General features: G+C 38.0%; 1 pseudogene; it reads right to left on the bottom strand.

Annotated features, from left to right (window-relative positions):
• Window positions 1-13,841: 13,841 nt before the first annotated feature.
• LOC139452249 (uncharacterized) lies at window positions 13,842-14,546 on the bottom strand (annotated as a pseudogene).
• Window positions 14,547-19,925: the final 5,379 nt, after the last annotated feature.

Below are 19,925 nucleotides of genomic sequence, written 5' to 3'. Positions count from 1 at the left end.
GTGTAGGATATGAGACACAAACTCTTCAGGGACATAGGCATGCGTCATTAAGTTAAAGATCTTGTCACCTTCAAAAGCAAATAGATGTAGGTAATAGGTATACATATGAGCCTGCAGACGATTGTAATGTGTACACATAAGAATCTGTCTTGTTGTTGGGCCAAAGACATCAGCTTCCATCCATGCATCATCAATGCCAGAGTTCTCTATGGACGTGCCTAAAGCTCTCAGTGCAGCTATGACAAAATCGGACGAGAGAGCGGTCACATGACCGCGAAATTGACGTTCATAAGTGTATGAACGACACAATTTGACGTTCATACGTTTTTCACGAGACCGTGTTCTTGAAATGACGTAAACACTGACGGACTACTTCTACATTCCTGGGGAAACCCCTGGGAATTCCCTAACACGAAAACACACATAAGCGTTCTTTCTGATCATTTAGAACCTTTATTCTTGGTCTCGGTGTTTCAGTATACATTGAGAAATGTCAGAGAGCGTGAGTGCATGATTGTTCATGAATATCCTTGCTGCGGCCTATCCTAATGAACAAACGATGAAATGCACATCTAAACTATCGTAGTGTCGACTCGGTCCGTGCCTAGGCTGACATTGGCCGTCTCCAGCAATCTTTGGATTTACCTTAGTGTCTGTTTGACGCATCTTTATTCATCTTTCAATGATCAGCCAGTTGATCAATGATGACTAACACATGTAACCGCCACACGTTCATTAACAACTTCGGAAATCTCTCCCGTCACGTTTATCGTGTCGGCCATTTTGACGTCTGTAAATGTATTACGACGTGCTGTCATTGTGACTGACTTACTGAGGTAGTTCTTTACAGACCTTTCTCATCTAAGGAGAATATGTTTTAAACACACGTGCTGCTTAAGATGTTTCTGAAGAGCAATTTGTGCATCCATACGCCCATATCACCTCTCTTTTTGAGGAACTATTTTACTCCGCGATATAGGTGGTTGTTGTATGGCTGTCAGTGTAAACATGAAGTCACACGTACTAAACAAAATTGTGTTTAGATCTTGGCCTACATCCTTTGAGGTAAGAAATTGTGATAAATTTTTTTATAAGAATTGACCTTCACTTTGTGTGAGTTCATTGGAGTATGAACCTTCATAGAGTGAGGGCCAAACTGTCGCAAGCTCCGATGTTCATACAGTTTTGCCCTTACTCTATGAAGGTTCATACTCCAATGAACTCACACAAAGAGAAGGTCAATTCTTAAATAACCTTCATGTTGTCCATGCCTTGGTCGTTTACAATTGCAGCATGCACCATCTCTTTCTCGCAGGCTTCAGGGGAGTCGAGAACAGCCGGTTTTCTTCAGTCTTTTTGCAGAACAGATCTGACGGATGGTAATTCAGTAAGTATCCTATCTTTCAGCCACCGCCTGGAATAAGTAGGTACATGTTTAGTCTATACCTTTCAGCATGTTGATATATGTAACTTCTATATCTCCCATTGACAGATAGGACTTGTTGTCTGTCTGTCTACATACCAGATTAATAAGTTCGGTTAAACAGGCACTTTGATGTCCAGATTCAGATCGCTTGTTTTCTTTGTGGGCTTCCTGGCGCAAAACATGAAATACATTTGTAGTCCAGCAGTAATTGTGGTATCTTACATCATTGGAATGGGCATCATTTGGAGAGATTGATGAATAAAGTCTGGTCTTTAAGGCAGGATTGTTTGAAATTTCAACTGCATATCTTAAATCTTCCCCAGCATTTAAGGTCCTGACAATAAAAAGTGGCTGTCCGCACTCTTTCTGGCAAAAGAAGCACAAGTCCTTGACCAATGGCATTGATGACGACCGTGTAAATGGAGCAAATGTTTCCTCATGGAGAGCTGTTCCTTTCCTTTTACGGCCTCTCTTTTTTGAAGGTGTGGAATCATCAAGTATTCCTTTCTGTGTCCTGTCTCGTGCTCGATGTTTTTGATCGCTGTTGGTAGCATTAGAGTAGCACGTCTGATGCCAGGCAGCACTGTGAGATGATAAAGTCTCTCTGTCACAGACTTCAAGTCTTCGCCATATACAGGTATATTCACCATCATGGACATTCGCTCGTCCCTTCAATACATGGAGTAAGCAGTTGTAAGAATACAATCTTCGTTGTGATACTAGTATGGATGATCCTGGCACAGAATACAAATATTCCAATCTGTAGTGACTGATGTTGATATCTTCTGACTCACTTGCCCAAGCTGTGGTAATGATATCATCATTTAGGTTAAACATTTCCTGAAACAAACAATACAGATCATAAAGTCAAAATAGAATAAAATAGAAATAGTATTATTTTGGTTTTTATAATCAAACATCCTTTATCAAAAATATTTCTTTGTACTTGATGCTCAGTTAATGAATTTATTACAGGTACAATTAGTGGTAGCACCACTTAGATTACCTGACAAAGGTTCCCATTTGGCATTTATTGTGTCTGTCCTAGAGTTTGAAATGTTATTTACTATCATCAGCCTGAAAGAAAATCTTAAGATTCCATTTACTGTAGATTTTATAGGTGTAATACCTTTTCTGGTCGAGGGGATATGAGTGATAATATAGTACCTGGCAAATATAACGAGACCAAAGGAGTCCTTCTTATTACCATATATAGAGATCTACTTGAATGTTGAGGTAAAATGTACATATTGATAATCTATGTCAGATAGAATGGTTTGTTTTTGTCTTTGCTGCAGGAGTTCAGACATAGTCTACAAAGAAAAGACATGTTTAAATGTTCTACAACCTCTGCAAAAGCCAGCATGGTTTTCTGACAGTATTTCACTCTATTCATACATTCCTTCTGACTTTATCAATTATATGTTTGAATAGAGGTAAAACTTAAGCGTATACATGACCAGATCGTTTTCTATGAGTATCTAAATACATTTTGCCAAGGCTACGGTAAAACTATTCACAATCGGACATTTGTACCTATCTCATGAGACCAACAGTGGGTACCTAGGTTTGGTCGGGTAATAGTGGGATGGGTACCTGGGTAGTGAATTTAGACTTGTCCCACCAATAAGTAACACATCTTGTTCAATGTCTACCGTGATATTATATCTAATATATATTTTTAGACTCGTCCCAGCAATAAGTAACACTTCTCGGTCAATGTCTACCGTTTTATCATATCTAATATATATTTTTTAAAATACTCGTAAAAGTCTCATACAGTTGCTGTTTGCCTCTCACACTCTCTTTAAAAGTCACTCTCAGTTGCACATTTGCCATCTTGGTGTATTATTCTGGATGAAGAGACTTCTTAAGCATGCATTTTTACTCACAGTCATATTGATGTTATTATGATTCAGCATATGAATGCTTTTCAATATCTTATGTGTTCTGAAACAAGCGCTTTACCTGTAAAAGTATCTGCTTCGTGAGTAGACTCATTGTAACTGTAAACAGTCAAGAACTCTTCAGCAGTTTTTCTCTCTCTCTCTCTATCAGTTCTAATCCTGAAACCAGTAAAAACAATTGTGAAGCCAATCCTACAACAGATTAAGTACATTGAACAAATAGGAGTCAAACCACTTATTGTGAAATTTCCTATTTCATAGGTACCATTTTGCTATCTTAGGTCATTCCATAGTAGCATTCCTACAATTACTTGGTGTCCATAGTCATATGTCCTCATACTGGGAGAAGCTGTCAAGGGAATAGTTATACTGCAAATGAACTGCCTGGCTGTCCTGGTGCACAACTACAAGGCTCTACATGCTCCTGGTTTGACTTACAAATATCTTATCAAGGAATACCGGCCTACCATCTCTCTGTTTATATTTTAAGAAAAACAGTATAAAGTCACATCCAAGGCCTATGCTTTCAGAGAACATTTGTAGATACTTCAAAGTACCACTTTGTTGCCACACTTCACATCAAAATTTATTTCATTTGACCTTATATGCTACCTGTAAAAGGAGCCTTAAATATGTTTAACACAATTAACACTATCATGGTGCTTGGCATCTTTCTAAAGTTTCAGTTTGCTGGTTCCCAGAAGTTGAGGTTAAAGGGATGGAAAGAATATAAAATTGCTACCATCATCTAACATAGACCCTTCGGTGAGCAAATAATATACTGGAAGTCAATTTCTTCTCAAATAAAAATTATTGTCCTTTTGCCTTGAAAGCAAGATTGTAATGGAACTGACTATCCTCAAACAAAAGCAAATTCAACAGTTGATATGTTTTAAAAAGTTTATGCCACTTCTTAACAGAATGATATATTTGATAATATTAAAGCTTTATGGATGGGATGGGTTTTAAAATAAAGATGGTAAAATATATCTTACCCTTTTTGGTCACCTGTTTTCATATATCTTTCTTTAAGCTGTATTATAACCATATGTCACATGTATGAATCCCTGGATTGTTTGGTCAAGACTCGATTATTTACAGGCCACACACATCAGCTGGAATATTGACGGTGTCAAACAAGAAACAAATAATCTGCTTCGTTTAATGACACATTACTTGAAACAGTATTTCAGGCAAATCATGGCATATCATGGCATGTCAGAATAATGGGAGAATGCCCAACGCGATGCAAGTCGTAGACATTTACCACTTTGGTGAAGCTGGTATTCTGCTGGTAGTCTCTGCTGCCAGAATCATAACCTGGACAATTCTGTGACTTGAACCCAGAATCATAGTATTCTGGCATGTATAATGGACACAACTCTGCACAGCTAATTGCATGCCTTGAATGACTGGGTCCAGTCTGCCATACAGACCCTAAAACAAATATATCCAAAAGTTTCTCCTTTTTATTATATTTTTATAACTATAATTTAACAACCGTTTTGATCTGTAAAATATGTTCATTTTAGAGACTAGGTGTTAGTCTAGACTGGGACATATATGCTTCTGGAACCCCTAAAAACTTTTGAGAATACCTTTACCCTTTTACTTTGAGTATACCCTTACTTTAAAGAAGGTGTCCTAAGGTTATAATGTGTTGTTTTTTGGTTGGATCACATGTAGCGGCTATCCATATTAACAGCTTTGCATATGCCTGTATCTGATGATCTGTTGGTCTTAACCAAGTAATCATCACTATATGGCAGCAATATGGTTGGCTGATTAACCTGAAAACTCTTCTTGTTTTCTAGTTTGAATCCTGCATATTGGCATATTGTCCAATAAATTGTGGGAGAATAGGAAAACATGCCTTATTTTGAACAGGTAGTTATTCTCATTGTCGCTTAGCATATAAGTTTTAAGGTATCAGCTTAAAGACTGTATAATTAAATTTTCGTTGTGTTCATGGAAATTCCTGCATTCTGATTAGCTGAATTGGTCACGTGTTATTGCATTCATTTCCCAATGAATGTAAAAAATTAAGCCACGCCCACCGCTGCGCACTACTTTTATTACTGCGGAATGTCGGGGAATCACAATATTACAGTCGAGGGAATTTCCTTTCTGCTCATTTCTAACTAGCATTTCTCCAACTGTTTTACCGTAATCAGAGAAGTAATGTTTGAATCACGCAGTAAATGACCATGTTATTTGAAACAGCCGCCTTCTCTCGGACATATTTCTTCCGGTTCGTTACAGTCTGGCTGTTGCAAGTCTTTTCGCCTCTTGCCTTAATTGACAGGTCAAATGAACATTGTTTTAATCCCACTCTCCGTTGATTGGCTACTGACTGTGTAGGCGTGTCAAGTTATGTGCATAAATTAAACGATCACCTGATTCATGTCACGCCACTGTATGTATTCCTACACCTGGAATGTTCATCAATGCCGTCATTTTTGTCTGTTTTGATATATGCAACTGTTTTGGGTTGAAATATTGTAGATAAAACATGTTTTACGTTGTCGAATTTAATTATAAGCATTGACTGTGTATTTTTTTCGGTTCATTGAGGTATGAATCGAAAAACCGATGTGCAAACTTTTGTAAGAATCCGCTACGCGGATTCATACAGTTTGCACATCGGTTTTTCGATTCATACCTCAATGAACCGAAAAAAATACACAGTCAATCCTTAAATGCATGTAACATCTTGTATAGAATGATATGAATGTTGCTTTCACAGCCAGACTCTAAACAGAATTTTGCGTAATTGTGATTGAGCACACTGTACAAAACAGTGTTGATCGTTAAAACAATTTGTTCAATACTGCTCCTTGCAACTACTTGAAGATGTTTTTGTTTTGGAAGCTGCATCGTAGGTTTGCCACAACATTATCAATGAGAAAGCTCGGTGTTAGTGACAGTCATAGATGAGGTTAGGTGAAATGGGGTTTAACGTCGCATTCAAGATTATTGCAATTATATAGCGACGTGCATGCACGTGTGGCTGCTTGTACTAGTCCAGACTGATGCCGATTTATAGTGCTAGCTCACTGAGACACCATGCCACAGTTTAAACCAGACACAGTATACTGACTCCAAGCCGACCAGTCCTTGTTTTAGCCCCTTAATGCCGAGCGCCAGAGAGGGTAACAACAGGTACCATCTTTTAACGTCTTTAGGTATGACGCAGCCGGGAATCGAACCCCGGACCTTCAGCTCTCTGAGTAGACGCTCTACCACTAGACCACGGAGGCGGTCAACAGTCATAGGTTATCTGGAACTTTGGACACATGCTACAGACAAGTGGGCTGAATACTTCAAAGCTATTCCCCTGCACTTATGTTTCTTTTTCCATTCTAATTGTTTGACAGGTTGAGAAAATGGCAGGCATTACTTAAATCTTATAATGACTTTTAATATCTACAGTTATTAGTTAGTTGAGGTTATTTTGTATAGCTATAACTATATCATTCATTATTTTTGTTCAATGCTTTGTTCTTGACAAAAATCATTAAAAAAAACATATATCAAATATTTTCCTGTTGCTTTTTTTCAATTTTAAAAGCAAAATTCACTGCATTCAATTGCTGACCATTTCAGTCTTTCAACCAAACCTTTTCCAGGTGAGAGCTTACGCCTCAGTCATTCTTCTATTTATGTATCCTAGTATACATATTCATGACAATTCTCACTTTATGCCCAAATGGCTCAACTTAAATGTTTCAATATATTTTGCATATCTCTTTACATTCATCACAAAAGTTACAGCATAACCTTGCCATATACAATCTTATCCAAATTTCACAGATTTACAAATTATTATTAAATCTTCTTTTGTGTTCATTTCCAAAAATAATTCCAGTAAAATAAAAAAATATTTGTTCACTTCAACATTAAATTGCTTAAATTTACACTAAGGTTCTCTCACCCTTCATAGAGCCAGTTCCTCCTTGGAATTCAAGTATATACAATCTGGTGAGCAGCAAGAGATCCGAACAGACAACTACATGTATTCAGTAGTAATTAGGGAATCATCTGGTGACATATTTATGGCAAGTGTGTTGAGTCAGTGCTAGCTAGCCTGTATTCAGTTGTTTGAGGCATCAACAGAAAAATGAACCCCTCAGTATAAACTATGAGTTCCCCTTTCCCCAGTTTGGCTTTAGAAATACACACTTCAAAGGAAGGTGGTAATACATCAATCTATACAGATAAGCCTATCATGGTAAAGAATTCCGAAGTAGTAACCTTGCTGTTATGCAACAAAAAACTCTTACATATATATTTATTTCAAGATTGCATTAAAAAAAGTATACCCTATATTGATATTGATGTTGAGGAATGAAATGTATGCATACAATTTTAGTAGCAAATCCTATGTATACATGACATCCCTTCACCAAACTAAGGGCCATATGGGAACTAAAACTGTATTTGCTGTAAATACTTGCACAATTACTGCACTCTCAATCACACAATCATAGTTGCCTAAAATGCCACCAAGTTACATACCAGTCCGCAGTGTTTTAGCCTTATAACAACAAACAAGTGGTTGACAGCACGAGCTATGTACCGTAGGATCAATAACACACACTTACCCTCTGATCACGAAGTACTGAGGACTTCTTTTGATTCACAGTGTTTAGGCAAAACAATCAATCTAAATAAATGTTTACAACTAACACTAGGGTGGCCAGTTTAGGTACATGTTACTGTGTATGTGAAATTGATTATTAATATTGTGTACCAAAATTATGTAAATATAAGATAACCGGAAAAGGCTCACTGTCCATGGTTTGGATATCATGAATATTATATCATACATTGTTCCCCCTCATGTTCTCCCCCGAATGGGTGTCCCGGTTGTCTGTGCAGAGTTGCGTGATTATAGGTTTGAATCCCGGTTTCTGCCGATTATGTTTCTAGGTCTGTCAGCACCGTGGTAAACGTCTGTGACCTGCATCACTTCGGGCTTTAAGCTAACATGCTCTGATATACTATTCAAAGCGGCTTTAAACCCAACTCACTCACTCACTTAAATAGAGATTATTATACGAACGTGTGTCACACTGATTTTTATGAAACAAGTGCGAGACACACATGCGAGTGTAACACTTTCTTTATTTTCCACTATTTCTTAATCCTTATGAACTCCTTCAGAAAAAATGAACACATGAAGACCGCCAACTTAGAAAACCACAATTGTCGAAGGACATCAGGAAGTTTCAGTTATGACATCATTTCTAGTGTGACATCATTCCTACCTTGCCTCACAGTAACATTCGAGTGACGTCAACAATGCCATCTTGATGACATAAACAATATACTAGTGCACGTGAAGTGATATTTGCACTGGTGCATATACAATTTTTATTAAATTGGTTATTTCTAAACCTAGGGGTAATAAATATATTTATTTTCGCAGGACAAATTTGCAGTGATTGTCACTTAGAGATACATATGTGCAAATGTGTGGATAACATTAATGGTAAGATTTTATTGATAGTATTTCTGTTTAGATACCTTTTCAACCCATTTTAGAAATTTATACTGTTGCAGTTATAGTACGTAGTGATACAAGTAGATGGCATAGTGACTGGTGTACCAATACTTAAATCCCCATATACAGACTGCTCCAAGGACTATCTCTGTCAGTACACATAACAAACAACTACCTACTATATTATTATCATTTGTGTTATAGCATGTATTTCTTCTTCAATCAGATATGCTTAAAGTTAAATCATGGTAACCATGGCATTTGGTTCATACATACTGTGGGGTTTTATTGTTTATACTTGTGCCAAATCACACAAGTCAGGAAATATACATTATGCATATACCTTATATGCATAATGTATATTTCCAGACTTGCATGCACCATGTATCATGTATCATACCAGCAACTGCAACATACTCATACTCATAGTCATCTTTACTTTCACTCACTCAGCAATCGACACAGGGTCATCCCCACAAGGCTATGACAGTGAAGAGGAGGACATGGGTGAGGATACCTTACATGTGCATGATCCAGTTACTGAAACAAGGACATAATGATTGCCCATAAAGCAGAAACCTATGATAATGAGACATGATGACATTCCTAGAGGTGTCCACAGGTACAGAATGCAAGATACGAATATATCCTTTGTATCATCTGATATATATATATATACCTAATAATATTTATATAATGAAATTGAATATACAGGTGTAATATATAGAAATTTTGTATTCTGTTCCAGAAACTAGCAGTGATCCACTTCCAGAAAGTAGACAAGTTTCAAGGGCATTCTTTCAGAAAGAGTTCCAGTATGAATAACTGTAAATAAATTGTTTCAAATTTTAGCATATGAAAGAAACTGGTGGTATTTGAGTCTCATAATGTCTACTGTCTACATGGTATATGGTCAGTTTCTATGTAGATTTCTTTGGTTTTTTTCTCTAGGAGCAAAATCTATCTATAGAACCTGATGCTGGGAAACTTTAGATATGAAAACACATTGATGTCTGGTCAAGTATAGGCCAAACCTAAGAAAGTTCTGAAGAACCTTCAAGTTAAATAGATTTACCTTTCGTATTGTGTAGGCCATAACAACTAAATGCAATCATCTTTCCTGTTTATTCCCAAAATGACCATGGTTGACTTGGAAATGAAGTAGTGGGTCTACCAGGCTAATGAGTATTTGAAAGGCAAGTGAGATTGACAATGTCAGAATTGATTAATCATGGTGTCATGAAATTGACGTCATTGCTCCTTTTGAAACCATGGAAGGAAGAGAAAACAGCAGTTGATTGACCACTGCGCTTACTGTGCCCCAGTGGATGGGAATCTCAGAAAACTGACTCTGAAGTATATGTGGTAATATAAATTTACAAAAAATCTAATTCCTATAAGAAATGGAACTACACTAGATCAATGTATCTGTATCTCTGTGTCTCCATGTTACATGTGTCATGCAGTAAATCAGTTTTGACATCAAAAATTTGACCAATAAAGCAGCTCAACAGACCTCAGTGTGGTAAAATCAGTAGCCTGTAGGAATAGAAGTTATACATGTGCATATCATTTCTACCATTAGGCACTTTGGAAGAATTAAACAAGAGTGCTCTGAGAGCACAACATCCCCTGCATGAATGTTTTTACCGAGTCTATATTTTCTTTGTATTTCATGACATGACAACAGTGGATGGCAAATAGCATTCTTTTCTGAGCCTTTCCATTTCATTCTTGACAATCAGACTGGTCTTCAATTTCTCTGGAATGAAGTTCTTCAGGTATAAACCTTCAATGGTAGTTACTCTGCTCAATGCTACATAATGAAGATGGTCTTGAGCTCTTCCATCAAAGTCAACAAAAACTCTGTCTAATATGTCACCTTGGCAGTGATGGACAGTTTTGGCAGATGCTGGTCTCAAGGGGAGCTGTGTCGTCATAATATCAGCTTGTGAGTTTTTCTTAGCTTTGAAATTCCTGGAAACTTGCTTGATAGGAGTCCATCTTCTTGCCATGGTTCCCTTGTATAGATGTTTATGAGCTCTTCTGCTTTTCAGTCCAATATTGGGATCATCAAAAAGAACCCATATAATGCCTGACTTGCCTCTATCTGTGAAAAGGTCAAACGGTACAAAGAGCTCCATTTGTAATGCCATCGGCAACATCAGTGTTGATGGAAATGTCTTACCTCAATTCAAGAGCCAGTTGTAATTCACTGTACAACTGCATGTTCTTTTTCGGGTCATCTGGTACCATACTTAGAAACAAAGGCTTTAGTTTCTTGCTGCAACTGCCATGGGCTTTTATTATATACTTTGGACCAGTTGCCTGTAGGAATGAAGTTGCATTGTAGCTGTTTATTTTGGCATTGTTGATGTACAATGTGAGTAGTAGAGGGTGGTGGAGATACCTGATCTCTCTCTTTCAACTTTGCAATGTCTTTTGTCTGGTTGCCTTCCCTCAGACGATTTAAGATTTCTGCAAGAAGCAAACTATCTTTCAGACGCAATATTTGCTTAAGTTCAAAGAACTTAAAGAGATCTTTCCAAAGGTTTACAGCCAATGGACCAAAGTCTCTTGACAGGTGGGGGAAGTTGTAGGAATCACAAACAGGCTTTAACGGGAACAGATCTCCAACACACACTTCCTGATTCCACCAAACAACAGTGGGCTTCTTGTTAGTGTTACTTCCTGAAGACGGAAGTTGACGGAAGTAACTCTGTCGAAAATGTCGAAATGAAACGGGACTGCGATATGCGTATCAACATGTCGACATCTTGTGTGTCAGGGATATTCTCTGGAAACTGTAGGAGGAGTTGATTTCACAAGCTTAGTACCCTCTGTGGGACGGACGGACGGACAGACGGACTGCGCCACGACATAATCCCCATTCAGCCATTCTGGCCCGGCAAGGGATAAGAAAGTGTTCTGAAATGTCTTTTTGTACTTTCCTGTTTTCCACCTACTGCTAAGTATTAGTCACAATTAAATATAAAAACCAAGACATAACACTAGTCTTGTGATATTTCCGTTCTGACCATATGCAATTTGTTTCATTTATTCTGGTTCTGTTCGGATGAACAAAACCTTCCAAATGGCATGCTGGTTTTCTTGGGGGAATTAGTCAGCAAAGAGCCAGAGTCACAGGAGACTTATCACAATCTTATTTACAAGAACAATCAACAATGAACAATATCTTAGAATATAGCTGAGGGTGCCACAGATAGTCGGTACAACCCTCTGGGCTGTGGGAGAGAGATCTGCTTGGTTAGAGCGACAAACCCCTTCTTCTTAAAGGGGCACTGATCTAAAGCAATTCCCCGGGACTGGTTGTTGCCTTTGTTATTGTTTTTTCCCAGTGAGTACCCGGATGTATAGCAGAAATCTAGACTAGTTCGTGACCTGTGCTGCGCCATTCGTAAGCGCATTAGTCACGTTGATCAAAAACTTGAAATACAGTTTTCGAGATAATAAGGAAATGTAGGTATCTTTGTGGGTAGCATCGGTAATGGTGACGAAGTTTTGATAAGTCACTTGCTTGGTATTTTTGTGATTTTCGTTTACACTATTTTGACTTTCAACACAAAGTAAATATTTCACCCGAGCATTGCTATTTTTATAGTGTGTATATTTTTTTACTGTCAAAATGTGTAACATTTTCAAATTATTAAACGCCTAAATATACAGTTATTTTAGAAATTGACTGAAAAACATTTCCATCTGTATTATTGTGATAACGAATTTTTTTATGTTTAATGTCATCACCAAGAGACTGAACATGTTATGTTGAAAAGTACATTTCTATGTTGATTGGCTTCTAATCCTACATAATAATCAGTTGTTATGTTTTTAGGCCCTTTTGATCTTCTCAATCAATTTTAGTCAATCAGGTCAGATTTTTCAGTCAAAATGACTGAAATATTTACCCATTTTATAAATTGCCTAAGAGAATCACATTTTACAAATTTGATGGTAATATATACACGCTTACAAAGGAAAAGACTTAGAGAAACAGGAACGAATCGGTTCAATGCTACAGCAAAAGAAGGAAAACAAAATGCAAATACCATAATTACAACCTACCGAGTTTATGAGTATAATTTTAGGCAGCTTCCTTGTTCGAGGAATGTATTTGTGAATATCCACACAAAGGAACAATATCCCTTGTCTGCAGCTGTACAAAGAAACATTCAATCTCACGTGTCTCTGTAACAATCAAATATTTTAAAAGATATATATCGCTTCGGGATATTATAACCATGATAACCCGTGTTCGTTTCTCAACTGATCACTTAGATTGTTTCAAGTGTTTCACATAGGTGTCAAGTCTCAAGGGTTGGCTGAGAAAGCCCACGTGACAACTATTTTCATAACGTCCACGGTTCCTAAAAAATCCATTGAGTGATAGATAACAATGAGCAATCAATCAACGTATTATCAGTTAACCCTTTGAACAAAGTATGCTGTTTTTACATTGGCACTTCACGCCATGATATTAGTGTATTCCCTTTGTTTTAGTATACCTAGACATGTAAACACTCACTTTTGACATATCCACTGTGCAAGATAACAGTGATTAATCAATCAATGTTTTTTCTGTTAATCCTTTGATGACTAGGAACGATCCGTTGATTTACAAAGGATAGTAAATCAACTGATCATTCATCCCTTGCTGGGCTGCCACGTGTATATTACATAACATTTCACCTCACTTCAAACCTGGATTAAGATTGAATAATTACCCAGACACAATAAATGCCAAATGGGAACCTTTGTCAGGTATTCTGAGCGGTGGGTTCATTCTCAGGAAGACGACCCCCTGTGTCGTATGAAAACAAACTAGCAAAAAGTGAGTTCGTCGTCCTGCGAATATTTTAATCCGCCAATCTAGTTAAACAATGGGTATCGACTGTTATTTTAACAACTCAAGCAAGTAAAAAAGTGGAAACGGATTTGAAACGAACGAAAGAAAGACAATGAGGTAGGAATATTGATTTTTTTTTTATAAATATTTTGAATGTATATGTACAAGATGACGTTAAAGTCATGGGCAATTAAGACAGTTTGAGAAGATGAGACACTGAGTCAGCAAAGAAAATTACGCTGACTTCATTCTGGAACAGTCTGGTCTTCAGTTGATCGATTCTGCGTTGTATATCACAGAACTTCTTCTTTTTCTGTGGAAGACACTGGCCGGCCTGGTACTGTGTAGCAGATTACACTCTGTCTTCTGCTGTTCAGCTCCTAGAAATGTTATCAGCTTAAAGATGTTGGGATGGGCTTTGCCGATGACTTTCTTTCAGCGTCCATGCCATCCCTCTAGGTGGTTATTGGTGCGAGGACCGTCGTTGTTGAAATGGTTCCAAGGCTCCTTCTCTGTCTCAACCCAGGTTGTGGTGACGTAGTCGCCGAGCTAGACAGAGCGTTGGTCGTTCGGCATGTCAGCAATTGTCTGGAGCCATACATCACCAACCTGTAATTACAGAAAGAATATTGTAGATATATATTATTATCATAATTGGATTGTAATAATAATATATATTGTCACAAGAAACATAACTTATTTACTCTCAGTGCAATGTACGATAGCATGTTGAGGTTAACCATATAGTAATTTACATATAATTATATTTTTAAATATATCTTTTAAATGTTTAAACATTTTTCAGTGAGATGTGATGTTATGTACCTCTTCCACTGGAACCATGGGAAGAACAGCGCATCTTAAGTCAAAGGTTTTGACCTCTGGGTTGTCACCATAGGCTGACTGAAGACCGACCTGTTGAGCCTTTCTCGTCACACACTGGGTGTAATGGAAACAACAGCCTTTCCAAGTGGCATTGGGGAAAACTCACAATCTTTCCTACTCACCACCCACGCCCACCACTCACCTCTTTAAATACATACCTCCACTCCTTCGACTAAATATCTCCTAATCCCCGCTTTCCACTCCTCTTATCTAAACCAATACTTCAAACACCTTAATCTCAAACCAACGCCCATCCACAGGGCTCCCTCCACTCTCTAAAAACACAAACCACGCTCATCATCATCTAATCCCAGCCTTCCATCCTTCTGATCCCTATTACCAACAAAATACATCTTTAATTAATCCATTTCCCAAACCCTCCTACTAAAACCAACAACAAATAACCACCGCCCCTGAAACACTGCCACAAGCTTACAATGAAAGACACTCGCCAAATCGTTGCAGCAAATACACCCCTTCCAGACACTCTGACCCCTTCGGAATCACATAACTCCTTCGAAAGGAGTATCAAACAACTTATCCCCCCGTCAATGGTTAAAAACCTCTAACGCCATCCCCGTCCAAACTCAACGAACCTCTCCACCTGTACCACAAACAAACCCCCCAAAATGCAAGCTAAACACCTCCACCCAATCCACTCAATCCTCCTTAACTTCATAACTACATACATCTTTTCAACAGTCCCAGCCAAAATCCTCTCCACAGCATACACAACAAAAACAAAATAGGAATTTGGTTCAAACGACACAACATCCCCTACTCTAACATGAAAACGCCAAAATAAGGGTTTCCAAATTATACTTATATATTATATAATTATATTATATATATTAAACGAACACGCTTTCAGATCAGCCCATCAAATGAGACAAATCTTTGAAGTAAACGTCACAACTGAAATCCGATACTGGCAAACATTTACCCGAGGTGTCATAAGAGTCAGCCCTAGAGACACGGATGAGGACCTCACACTATACACCCAAGAGGTTAACTCCAGTCACAACTCACAACCCAAAATTGTCAGTAACCGCAGAATTAAACAACTAGGAATGGAAAATCTCACCCACACCAAGCTTTCGGCGCCCCCCAAAAGGTAGAATTTAAACCTTATATTAAACCAGTCAAACAATGTACTAAATGCCTAAAGTATAACCACACAACCTCCCAAATGTACGTCTAAGATAACAAAATGCAAAAAATGCGCCCAACCACATTGTCCAGGATCATGCGCCTCGTGGTGCATACACTGCAAAACTATAACTCACACCTCGCTATCAAATCACTGCCCCCACAGATACACCCTCACAACAACAGGCAAACAAACACATGGACATCGACACAGCAAAACTACAAACAAGAAAACCAGCACCATGCACGTCCAAACCACTTCTCCCCACACCACAGACAAACATCATACCATTACCAAAACCAACACAACAGCACACACAACATCTAGAAAACATAAAATCTGTTTGGGACACATCCACTGACAATACCTTCATCGCACCTAACCCATCAACATCCAGGAGATCTCTAACGGCAGATATCTCCAGACACAACAACGCCACAACATCTTCAAAACTAAATCTTACTAGTCTCTCTTTTGAATACTTCAATAACACTTTAAAAGAAATCTCAAAATGGAAACCACAGCAACCTACGCCTAAACAAAACTTAATCCCCAAACTCGAAGCTCTCTAAATAGTGGAAGGACTACACATATTACAGTGGAATCCCAATTGACTGGCCACCCACGGCCACGAATTAAAAATTATGTTTTGGAAAAAACCTGGGTCCTCATATCATATGCGTTCAGGAAACCCACTTCTCCCCAGAACAGGCGGTGGCCTAATCATATATATCAGGGAGGACATTAACCATGAAGAAATACCAATTAAAAAAACCCAAATCTTGAAGCAAATGGCTAACAAACAGCGTTAGAAATTGACACTTGTAGTCATGGCCAAATTGCCCAATGGTAAAGGTATCATAAGGACTAGTAGCAATTTGCCATTTTATGGGTTTTGCTACACGATTTCATTATAAGGACCAGTGGACTAAAACTGATAGTTTCTACCACTGACAAATAACTCATCACAACCAAAAAATAAACATTGTAAACATATACAACGGGGCAGTGAAACAAATTAAACCTGAAGACGTAAAAACCCTAAATCAGCTAAGCTATAAATCCACCCTCCTTTTTGGGGACTTCAACGCCCACCTCCTGGTGTGTTAAAGATAAAACAGACCAATACGGCAAACTCATAGCCGAATGGATAGAACAAAGAAAAACTAATACTACTAAATAACAACCAACCAACTAGATATGATAAAATTAATCAAAATATGTCAGCTATAGACCTAACAATCTGTCCCCCTGATATCGCCCAAAACGCTTTGTGGGAAGTGCATGAAGAGCCACTCGGCAGCGACCACTTTCCAATCCACATAACCATAGGAAACAGAAATACCCAAACCCCAAATGAACCCCCAAAACAAAAATTCAATTACAACAAGGCAGACTGGGACAAATTCAAAGCACTATGCAAAGAGATCAACCCAGCGGATCTAAAAAATAAAGACCCCAAACAATACTGCCAAAACTTAACAGAATGCATTATCAACATAGCAAAATAAAACATGCCCTTCACAACACCAATAATAGGCAAAACCACAGTACCCCGGTGGACCGAGGAAATTAAAAAAACTGGAAAAAACGCAAAAGCGCATTTAATAAAGCTAAACGAGACTACACACATCTAAAGACAGCACATCAATTAAACCATGAAGTATAAAGCTTAGTCAAAACGACAAAAGCGAAAAACTGGAAAAAAAATTGCGAAGAAATAAACCATCACACAGACCCAAGAACAGTATGGCGCAAAATACACACAATCCGAGGCATTAAACGAACCCAAAAAACACCAAACATGAATAACTCGACAAAGCCTAAACAAAAAGCAAATAACCTCGCAGACCACTTCTCAGCCATTAGTAGTAATAGTAACTTCCCTGAGGAATTCCAAAAACAATTAAAAAATCAAAATAAATTCTTCAAATTACTCAAAGATGATAACCTAAAAATTAACCAACAATATACACTAGAGGAACTACTCCATGTACTAAATAATAGAAAAAAAGGAACAGCCCCAGGACTTGACCTTACCTCATACCAAATAACTAAACAGCTACCCCAAAATCTTCTGGAATCACTACTTAAACTATACAGTCTCCTCTACCAAAACCGCCAGGTTCCTACTTCATGGAAAGAGGCATTGGTCATCCCAATACCAAAGTCAAACAAACAAGCAAACTCCTACAGACCAATCTCCCTAACCTGAAACTTATGTAAAATCATGGAGGCAATGGTCAAAAACAGACTCCAACACTATCTAGACAAAAACAATAAAATAAACCAAGATCAAAGTGGATTTACCCCAGGCCGATCAACCTTAGACAACCTCGCTCAGTTAGAACAAGACATCAAAACGGGCCAACTAAACCGACAATACACAATACTGGGTAGGCATATTTCTAGACTTCTCTAAAGCTTTCGATATGGTATGGCATAATACAAAAACTAAAAAAGGCAGGGCTTAATGGCCAAATAATAAACTATATCCAAGACTTCCTAACTAATCTCAAAATAACCATGGGTATTGATCAAAGGCTATAGGACCAGTGTCCCTTAGAAAATGGCACACCCCAAGGTAGCATTCTAAGCCCAACACTTTTCAACATTATGATTAATGACCTTTTCGAGGGAATACCCAATAAAATTCAAACTTCCAAATACGCGGATGATGGAGCATCAGAAGCATAAATATGGCTAAAAAATTACTGCAGAATGCATTAAATAAAATTCAAATATGGGCAAATAAATGGGGTTTCTCACTAAATGCCGAAAAAAGGGATAGTATTCAAACACAGAAATATGCGTGCAAACACCCCCAAACTACAACTAAACAAAAACAACAACATACAATTCCAAAAAGAAACCAAATTCCTTGGAATAATGTTTGATGAACACCTAACCTGGGGTGCTCACATTAAAAACCAAACAAAAAGATGCACTAAAGACCTAAACACACTACGCTGCCTGACAGGGTCTAACTGGGGGGCCTCCAAGGAGACCCTACTATCACTTTACAAATCACTAATTAGATAAGAAATAGACTATGGATGCCAAATATACAACACCTTAAACTCCTCATTAAGCGATAAACTAAACTCAATTCAATATCAAGCACTCAAGATAATCACACACACTCAACATGGCACGCCGCGCATATCGCTACAGCCACTAACAGGCGAAATACCCCTGGATCTACGCAGAGAACATCTAACAATAAATTACTGGGCCTCAACCCAACAAAACCAACAAATCCAACAGATCCTTAAAACTAACATAAGCCCCAGACCCCAAGCTCTAGCTCGCAAAACCCCTCAATTAACACCAATCTCTCAACGCATAATAAATTACCTAAATACACACAACCTAAATAATTTACAGTCAAACGCAGCACCAAATAATACCTTCACACCCAAACTTCAACACCCCCAAATCGACCTATATCTCTCCGCCAGACTAAATAAAGAAACTGATCCAAATACCGCTAAATTCATCACACTAGCATACATTCAAGAAATATGGCCAAATTGGTGTCACATTTACACAGACGGGTCCTTTGACCCGGGCTCAAAACACACAGAATTCGGCATCCATATCAACAAACCCAAAAAAGAAACAAAATCATATAGGTTCCCAAATAATCAATCAATTTTCAGAGCCAAATTAATGGGGATAGTAACAGCCCTGCACAGCGATCAAATAAATAGACACCAAAAAACCCTAATCCGTTCAGACTCATTAAGTGGGCTCCAGGCCATAAAAAACACAAAAAAGCGCCCAAAACTAATACAACAGATAATTAAAAGTGCCAACAATGTACGTAAACTAGGTAAAGACATAGAAATAGTTTGGATCCCTGCCCACGTTGGAGTGTTTGGCAACGGACACGCAGACAAAGCAGCCAAATCAGCACTAAAATTAGAAGAAGTAAGCATCAACCTACCAATATCAAAACACGAAATTACCAGTATCACAAAGGAAAAAAATCTTACAAAAGTGTCAATATAACTATCAGAAATCTGATTGCAAACTAAAACACCTGCTACAAAAGCCACTCAAAAATCCATCATAAAAACAAAAAAATTGATAGAGTAATAACTAAACTACAAACAGGCCTCACTAAGTTAAACTCCCACATGCACCAAATTAAAAAACACCAAACCGGTAAATGCCCCCACTGT

Source organism: Haliotis cracherodii, unplaced genomic scaffold (assembly GCF_022045235.1).
Source record: "Haliotis cracherodii isolate W230 unplaced genomic scaffold, xgHalCrac1.p SCAF_9, whole genome shotgun sequence".
In the NCBI taxonomy this organism is placed as follows: domain Eukaryota; kingdom Metazoa; phylum Mollusca; class Gastropoda; order Lepetellida; family Haliotidae; genus Haliotis; species Haliotis cracherodii.
This window is presented reverse-complemented; position numbering and strand designations above follow the sequence as displayed.